Raw genomic sequence first — 10189 nt, 5'->3', positions numbered from 1 at the left:
GCTTAGGAAATTTTTTTTTCTTAGTTTTTTTTTTTAAGTTTTTTTGCTTTTTAAGGTCGGGAGCGGGTTTAAATTAAAAAAAAAAAAAATAGTTTTGGGGTTTAATACATTTTAAAAAAAGGGGGTAAAACTAAAACAAAAAATTTCATTTTTGTGAAGGTATTTTAAAATTTATGCTTTTCTTTGGTTTTTTGGGGTTAATTTTTTTTTTGTTTTAACATACAAGAGAAATATCATAACAATTTTATACAAGTAATTAAAAATAGATATGATTATAACATTCAACAAAACAACTAAAGTATTTACAAAGACATCCACTACAATCAGATCAATTAATTAAAATAAAATACCATGCTATTGAAATTAGGATTTTTAAACAAATTTTGTAAATTATCCCATACAATATAATAAGATGTTTTTCTAGTTGTTCTTGACCTAATTGTGTTTATTTCCATATGGCACACTATATTCATAACATTTTTAAATTCATTGAACGAAGGAGGTGTATCTGAAATCCAATTTCTGGTTATTATTTTCCTAGCCACTGCTAGAATAGACCATAACAAGGGAAGCTTAACCTTTTTAACACTTTGAGGTACAGGTGTGTTGAATAATATAAGAGATTTAGAAATAATGAAATTATCTGTAAAAGAGCCTGTAAAATTCATTAATTGACTTCCAGTATTCTTTCAATTTTATACAGTCATAAAACATATGAGCCCAGTCAGCATTCATTTCTACATTACATCTCTTACATAGATTATCTTTATTATTTATTTTATTCATCATCAAAGGTGCATAAAAGATCTATGTAAAAATGTCCATGTATAAAGTCACCAGACAATGGAAGACGTAGTTCTATAGGCAGATTCCAATATATATTGTTTATCTTGTTGATTTGATGGGTCCCCATTAATAGAAGTGAAATAATTCCAGTATGTATCTACACTGTAAAAGTTTCTTGTCTGATAATTTTATGTATGTATGAAAGTTTACCTTTATCAGAAACTTTATGTTGTAAATTTAATATCAAGTAATCAATCAGTGTTGGAATAGATTCTTTAACTGTTATAGACATTAGATCTATTTTATTAATGAGATGTTGTCTAAAGGTCTGAACCTCTAACCAGCAAGTTTCTCTTAGATCAAATTCTTGTTTTAAGAAATCTAGATTTTTAACTTTATTATCAGATATCAACTGATACCAGTACTTTAGATCATTATCTATAGCTAAATGAGTTCCTTCAGAAGTAGATGACAAAAGCATACCCTGAGTATACATTATAGGAAATATAATAAAATTCCATTCCCTATACTTAGGGTGCATGAATATAAAGTTACGATAGCTAATAATAATATTTAATGGGTAACAGACCATATGTTTAGGTGTAATAGGTGAAGTACAAAATTCCTTTAGTAACCATAACATGGAGTTATTTACAATCATATTTTTATGTGTTAAGGAGATTTTCATGAAGTGCATACTAATTAGCTCCCAATAATCTTTCCATTTTGCAACATATGACTGATCTATTAATAAAGTAATAACTTTTACAATAGAAGAGATAGTATATAAATTAAAGTCTGGAAAAGAAATACCCCTTGAGACCAGCTATTAGTATGTTTCTTTAATGCAATCCTAGGTCTATTAGGTGCCCATAGGAAATTTAACATTAGTGTATTCAGTTTCTTGATAATTATTTTTGTAGGTGGAAGTATTATTGATTGTATTAAGTATAAAATCTTGGGAATATTATCATTTTAATAATTGTAAGTCTCTCCTCCATAGTAAAAACATATTATTCCAGGTATTAAAAAGGTTTTGTATATTAAGAAAACAGGTATTATAATTATTATATATAATAGATTTAATATCTTTAGATAGTATTATACCTAAATAAGTTATCTGACCTGAATTGGGTACATATTTAGTAAAATCACTAATGAGAATATTTTTCGTGTATATATAGGTAGTATTTTAGTTTTTTCTTCATTGAATATTAAACCAGAAATACTTTTAAAATTCATCATTTTATCAAATAGAGACTGCATAGAAGAATTAGATCCTGCTGATGTAATTAGAACATCATCTGCAAAAGTTGAATTTTGGATGTTGTATTTTCATCTATTTCAAAACCCTCTATGTCAGTACTGTTTCTGATCAAATTAGCCCAAGGCTCCATTACTAAAGTGAATAATAGTGGAGAAAGTGGACATCCTTGTTTTGTACCTTTAAAATGGGTATTTTTGTGAAACATATGTTCCTACCTTAATATAAGCCAATGTTCCTTTGTATAAATGCTCAATTAGATTTACAAATGCATCTGAGAAGTTTGTGCACTTCAGTAAGGTAAACAGATAGTCCCAACTTACTGAATCAAATGCTGAACTTATATCAAGACTAATAAGTGTTAAATCTTTCTTTTTCCTATTTGCAAAATCAATTAATGTTAAAGTTCTTCTTATATTATCAAAAGTATTTCTATTTACAATGAAGCCTGTCTGATCTATATCTATAATGCCGGGATGATTGTCTTCAATCTATCAGCAAAATACTCATAAACATTTTATAATCAACATTAAGTAATGAGATGGGCCGATATGAAGTACATCTAGTTGGATCTTTATTAGGTTTTAAAATTGGCGAAATAAATGTATATTGCCAAGATGGGGGGGTTATTAACTCAGTTTGGGCCAAAATAAAAACCTTATGTATCAATGAATATGTACTTTTAGAAAGGATTTTATATATCTCTGGTATAATACCATCATTACCCGGTGCTTTGTTTGATTTAAGCTTATTTATTTGTGTAATAACCTCTGTATATGAAATACTCTTGTCCAATAGTTTAATCTGTTGTTTATTAAGCTTTTACTCATGTTTGTGGTTATAAACTCCTTTATTTTATCTTTAGGTTCCATGTTAATGTTATTATGGTTAATTTTGTGAAAGTGATTTCTAAATTCATCTAGTATTTCTGGTATACTAGAAACATTCTTCTTTTCCTTAGAGAAAAGATTTCTTTGATATGGTTTTGTTTATTCAACCTTTTTGTTTTATTTTTAAGTCTATGTAAGTATTTGGGGCTTATTGAATAAGACAAATACTTGTATTTCTCTAAAGTTATTTTAACTTTATGAGTTAAAATTTCTTTGTATTTCTCATTTAGTTTGTTTATTTCTTCAATAACTTTCTTGTCGATAATATTTTCTTTATTATTATGTTTATAAGAGTCTAATTTACTTTGAATATCTAACAATTCCTTATCCCAAGATTTCCTTTTATTATTATACCATCTGATACTTTGTCCATATAGATATGATTTTAAGGCATCCCAAACATAGACAATGGAGACTTCAGGAGTATTATTTATGTCTAAAAATGTTTTACTTCTGAAAGTATATATTCTTTATAGTCTTTTAGTTGAGTTAAGTATGCTGGTATCCTTTTGATCTGAACATTATGAGTATTTTTATCATGAATTCAAAACAATTGAATTATGATCAGATATAGGACATGAAATGATTTTGGAATTAATTAAATCTGTTACCATCTGGTTAGAAATAAAGACCCTATCTATTTTTGAATAAGTTTTGTATCTGTTAGAAAAAAGGTGTATGGTAATGATTTTGAATCTATCTGATTATTAATATCATTCAAATGATAAGAATTAGCAAAATCATTTAAATGTTTTGCATTAGATGTAATTCTTCTTTTTCCTATAGTGGTAGTATCACTTTCATGTAGTATACAATTAAAGTCACCAGCTAAAATAATATCTCCTATAGAGAATGATATGATCTTATCAAGATGATGTTTCACTGTATTAATACCAATTCCAGGTATCCAATATACATTAATTAAAGTGTAAGTCTTCCCATTAATTTGTATTGTAACCATACAAAACATTCCTTTGTCATCCTGATAAGACTTAATGGTTTTAGGAATGGGTATACTTTTATTCCATAAAATAGCCACTCCTCTTTTTTCTGAGTGTGCTCTGAACTAACCAATACTGTATATTTGTTTGTGGCTAGTTTATCAATATCTTTTTCAAGAGATGGGTTTCTTGCAGGAAGACTAAGTTGGCCTTATGTAAATTAATGTATCTTATTAGGCTTGCCCTTTACATGGATTATTCAATCCATTAATGTTTAAAGAAATTCCTTTTAAAGATGTCATTTGGCATTTTAAAACTTAAGAATCTTATGATCAAAATAACAAATAACAACATAAGTAATGTTACATCTCCTCCTTTAGGTGTACCTTTAAATATAGCTGTATTTATTGAATCTCTTATGGGATTTTGTATAGGATTCAATTTTGTTTGTAGTGACAATGAGTGTACAAAATATATTGTGGATGTCAAAACTATATACATATAACAATGAACAAGTGAAAATAATATAAGGATTAAACCTTGCATCCAGCCTGGAGTCAAAAACTCCAACTTAGAGTAATATTTACCACTCAAGTTAACCCCCTACCCTAAGCAGCAGTACCTCAGCTACCACCTTATCAATTTAATACTGGTTATATTTAACTTAAATTAACAGCTTTCAATTCAATTATCTAGCAAGACAAGACTACACATTTGGTAAAACAGCATCATATAAACTAAAATAAACTTTTTAAAAAAAAAAACTATTCATACTACTATATACATCTATGTAATATAATACACTCGTATTCAAATAGCATTCAAATAATCTTGATATTAGGAACCAAGAGGAGAGAGAGAAATAAAAGACATGAAAGAGGGGGAGAGAGTGAAAGAAAGAGAGAGAGAGAAAAAAAAAAAGGAAGGCATATTTACATATTAATTTATTCAAAGTATGTAAAAATAAGTTCTAACATTCATTTAAATCAAAAAGTTTGGCTAATATGGTTCAGACATTACATATATTAAGATGCATCTATTTTCTGTCATGTAAATGCAGTCAACAGCTTCCAAAAAAAAAATCTTGAATAGCTTGTATATGAGCATTTTACTCATACTCATTATTGTCAATAGAATAAAATATTATATATTATAGAAATTGTTATAAATCATACTGCATAGTTATGTAAATTCTCAGAAACACTTGCATTATTGTAAAAAAAGCCATCTGTATTTTGTATGTCTATATTACTGCTTTAAAATATATCACATGACAATTTCTTCCAGAATAGAGTTATAAAGTTATTTATGCTTGTCAATCAGATGAATTAAATGAGTTATAGTAATGTATATGTTTGGAACATAAGTTTTTAACACAGATTAGTATGCTGCAGTCAAGTAGATTTTCAAAAACACTTGAATAAATGTTTCATTTTCTATGCCTTCTAAAATAAGACATTTACTTACTACAAGAAACTGCATCATTTAAAATCATAACTGACATATTTTATGAATTATAACATAAATATTTAAGTAATTATATAAAATAACTCACATTTAGATGTTAAAGAGTTCATTTTCCTTCACATAATTGCATTTGCATCAGTTCTACTTCCTGGTAGAGTGTTCTTCCTGAATCTGCAATGTGTCAGTGTGATATCTGGGTCAAAGGTCAGATTGACTGCTTTCAGCTTCTCTGTGAGAATTCTGAGAGTTGAAGCTTTTGAAACAACTCGAGGACACTGTTCATGAGGCAGCACACATCCCAGATTGTCTCCCTTAACATTTTGGTGGGAAACTTGTTAAAAACTAGTGACAAACATTCATTTAGCAGTGTAAATGCATCTAAACATGACAAAACCTTTGCAATGTATTTTACAGGTTATTACAGCCTCTATGTAAGTGAAATTAAGCCCAAAGTTATTAATAAGTAATAAAACTCAATACTTTTGTCCCAACTCAATTTTTATGCAAATCTTATTATTTACTGTGTCTATATGATCAAAAGCATTTCTATATATTAATATGAAAACAAAAATAAAGAGAAAGAATAAAGAAAAGAAAAAGAGAGTAGAAAATAAAAGAGTGTAAGGCAGAAATAAAAAAAATGTAAGAGAAAGCTATAAGAAGTATATACAATGGAATATTACTTACTGTTTATATTAATAGAGTTAAAAATAAAACATTATTTACTATTATTTAGTTCTAATTATTATTAGTTAAAGCATGACAGATTATTTACAAACAAGCATAAGCAGTATAATCAAGAAAGTATAATTAGGAATAGCATTTGAAGAACATATAAACTTTTACAACTAATATATATGTTCTTATTCTGTTATTCATACTTTCATTACTCTTCTCCCTGCCCTCCCCACCCTTTACCCACTACATAATCTAAATAGAATGTCATTGTTTAAACAAAGAAAAGAAGAAAAGGAGAAAAAAGAGAAAAAAATGTATCAAATTACTGACCTTACTTCTCTTTTTCAGAAAGAGAAACAAATTGAATAATAGCTTGTTATTAGTTCCTCAGATATTTTGACTGGTTATGAAACAAAACATTTCTTTGCACACAGAGAATAACTTTGATTAAATCTTTTCAGAATATTTGTGGCTTTCTGGAAATGCAGGAACTATATTTAAAAAGATTAATAATGAAGTAAAATGATGAGAGAAAAAAAAACGAAAAAAAAACATAGAACAAATTATTTGTTTTTAGTCTCTTCTTCTCTGAAGTCTTCCATGAAGTTTCAGTTGCCAGTCTCTTTAATGAAGGACTAGCCCATTCCATTTCCTCTATTTTATCCAAAATCTTATTTTTTTTGATAAACAGTAAAGCAGAGTCTAAGTCATCAAAAATTTTAGGACCATCAAGAAGGAAGATTTTTAGCTTGGCAGGAAACAGAAGGTATGTTTTAAACTGTGCTTTTTTAAGTTCCCTTATTAGTGGCAGAAAAACTTTTCTTTTAGCTATTACCAAGGAAGAATAGTCATTGTCAAAACGCACAGTTATCTCATTAATCTTAACAGGAGCTTTAGCCCAAGCAGATTTAAGAACCATCTCTTTATCAAAAGATGATAGAAATCTAACTATAACTGATTTAGGATAGTTTTTGTTAGCATTAGTATTAGCTATAGATCTATGTGCTCTTTCGATACCAAAAGAGAATGCTTCTGGTAAGTCTAAAGTTTTAGGGAGCCATGCTGTTAAGAAAGAAGTAATATTGTTACCTTCAATATTTTCTGGCAGTCCAAAAATCCTAATGTTATTGCGCCTAGATCTATTTTCCAGGTCATCCAGCTTTGTTTGTAAATGTGTATTTTGTTTCAGCAGAAACTCAATGTTGATTTCCTCTTCTTGGATTCTATTTTCCATGTCATTCACAGCTTCTTCTATGCCTGTCATCTGGATCTTCTGTTGTTGCAGGTCTATATGTAACAAGTCTATTTGTTTTGTAGTTTTTTCTATGAAGGTATCTATTTTAGTATCCATTTTATCCATCTTAGCAGTAAGTTGCTGGATTATAGTTATCAGAGACTGAAGTTCTTTCTTGATGCTGGAGTCTTGAGAATTTGTCTTACTGGAACTCATTTCAGACTGATAAACTGACAGGAAAATTTCCAAAGTAATTTCTGACAGGAATATTGTTAAAATTTCCTTTCTTTTTTAGATATAGTTCACGAACTATATAAAACAAACATGTTTAGAAAGAAAATTTTCAAAAATTAATTTTTTAAGTAATTAATTCCTGTCAGTGTAATGAAATTGGTGGAGCTGAAGAAATCTGCTGCTATCCTGTGTTCATCCTTGGCCACGCCCCCCTTGTATTCTGCTTTTAACTGCATGCTAAAACTTGAAAAGAGACCAGAGCTCTGTCTTTTGTGAGTTAGACAGAAATTAGAAGAGGTCAGTTAAGGAGTCACACATAAGTTACAACAGGTCAGCTAAGGTTCAACATCTGTGAACTGAGGGGTGGAGCTAGGATGAAACCTTCTATTTAAGGGGTAAAATAGAACATTTTTTATTTATTTTATTTATTTTACATTTGTTGACCAGGATGGTCCGACTGGATGCATGTCCATTTTCAGCGGAGGCCCGGGGAGAAAAGCTCCAAGGGTAAGCAGATACAGCATTACATAATACCAGCATTACATATTACAAACAGACTATTTACAGAAATTACATAAGTAAGCAAGTTAAACAAGTTCCACAGGTTACAGTTAGTCCTGAGCACAAGTCAGGATTAAATTAAATTACACAGTAAACTGGTTAACAGATTTTTACACATTCGAGTTAGCCAGGCTTGATACATTGACATAGCCAGTTAAGTGACAAATGTTGTTTGAGTCTAGTTTTAAATTGACCTAAGGTGGAAAGTAAGGTAATATCAGCTGGAAGAGAGTTCCAGGATCTACTTACAGAGTTTGCAAAGAGAGAATCACTGGCTGTGTTATTAATTTTGCTAGTCTGAATTAGTAGTTTGTTAGAGGATCGAAGCGGTCTAGGATTGTTATAGGGGGTGATAATATTTTTAAGTGCAGGAGCATTGTCCGGATTATAGAGGATTTTATAGGCCATAATCAGTTGGTTATACTGGATTAGGCTAGGTAGTTCAAGCCAACCAAGCTGATTTAGATTGATGCAATGATGTGTCCTAAAAGGCAGCCCAGTGGCAAACCTGGCAATGTGGTTGTAGCAAATTGAGAGTTTGTTAAGGACAGTCATGTTCAAATTCGAGAGTAGAGGGGATGCATACAGAAGGGTTGAAAGAAGGTGAGAGCGAGCTATGGCAATTTTAGCTGGAGGGGTTAGGAAGGCTTTTATTCTGTAAAGTGACCCTAGTTTTTTATTGATGGTTTTGATAGTTTGGTTAACATTTAGGTCAAATTTGAGATTATTGTCTATGATGACACCTAATAGTTTTGTAGATGGGTCAGGGGAGATTATTGTGCCATCATTTGATTTTATGGTAAAGGTGAAAGTGGTAGACCTACGTGTTGGTGAAAATAACAGCATTTTAGTTTTTTTTGGGATTTAGGATCAGACAATGTTCAGAAAGCCAGTTTTCTATTGTATTAAAGGTGGTCTGGGTAGCTGACCATAACTCTACTGGAGATGTGGCTGAGCAAATCAGAGTAGAGTCATCAGCATATTGGATACAGCTGACTTTTGGGATGACAGTATAAAGGTCGTTAATGAAGATGGAGAACAGCAAGGGCCCTAGTATAGAGCCTTGTGGTACTCCGAGGGTGTTAGGTAGAAGGTTAGAGAGTTTGTTCTGCCAGAGGACAGCCTGCTGTCGACCATTCAGGTAGGATTGAAACCATTGGAGGGCTCCAGTATCTAGACAGAATGTTTGCAGGGTGTGGATTAAAAGTTGGTGATCAACCATATCGAATGCCTTGGAAAGATCCAAAAAGAGGGCTGAGGATATATAATTATTGTTGCGATTATGGTTTATGGTGTTAGTAAAGGCTAGGAGGGCTGAAGTAGTTCTGTGATGAGGACGGAAGCCATGCTGAGTGTCTGCCATAAGGCGATTTTGGATTAGGTGGTGCATGAGTTGTCTATGAATACATTTTTCCATAATCTTTGCAAGTGGAGAGAGTATAGCTATTGGCCTATAATTGGAGAATTCAGTAGAGCTGCCTCCTTTGTGAAGTGGGATTACATAGGATATTTTCCAGATGGTGGGAATTTTAGCTTCTACTATGGTTCAATTGATTAGTATTGAGACGGGGTAAACAATATCATCAGCTGATTTTTTTAGGTACTCGGCAGGGAGTTGATCAGCACAAAGTGTAGTGGGTTTTAATTTTTTGATCAAGGTACGGATAAGTGAAGTGTCGACTGTTTGGAAGCTTTACTGGAAAGGCTCACCCAGATTCTGCTACAGTTTGCTGTGACAGAAAGGTTAATTTGCTTTCTATTTGTTGTGTTTTGTATTACTTTATTGCCTTTTTCTATTGTGTATCTTGTGATTTGTTTTCTTTACACTGTGTTTTACTTGCATTCTGCTTTTAACTGCATACTAAAACTTGAAAAGAGACCACAGCTCTGTCTCTTGTGAGTCAGGCAGAAATTAAAAGAGGTCAATTAAGGAGTCAAACTTAAGTTACAAGAGGTCACCTAAGGTTAATCATCTGTGAAGTGAGGTGATGGAGCTAGGAACTAAACCTGCAATTTAAGGGGTAAAATAAAATCTTTCAGCACTTTACTAGAAAGGCTCACCCAGATTATGCTACAGTTTGCTGTGAGGGAAATTTAGTTTGCTTTTTATTTGTTGTGATTTGTATTACTTTAT

This window comes from Protopterus annectens, chromosome 7.part0 (genome assembly GCF_019279795.1).
Source record: "Protopterus annectens isolate FY-2018-M chromosome 7.part0, PAN1.0, whole genome shotgun sequence".
In the NCBI taxonomy this organism is placed as follows: Eukaryota; Metazoa; Chordata; order Ceratodontiformes; family Protopteridae; genus Protopterus; species Protopterus annectens.
This window is presented reverse-complemented; position numbering follows the sequence as displayed.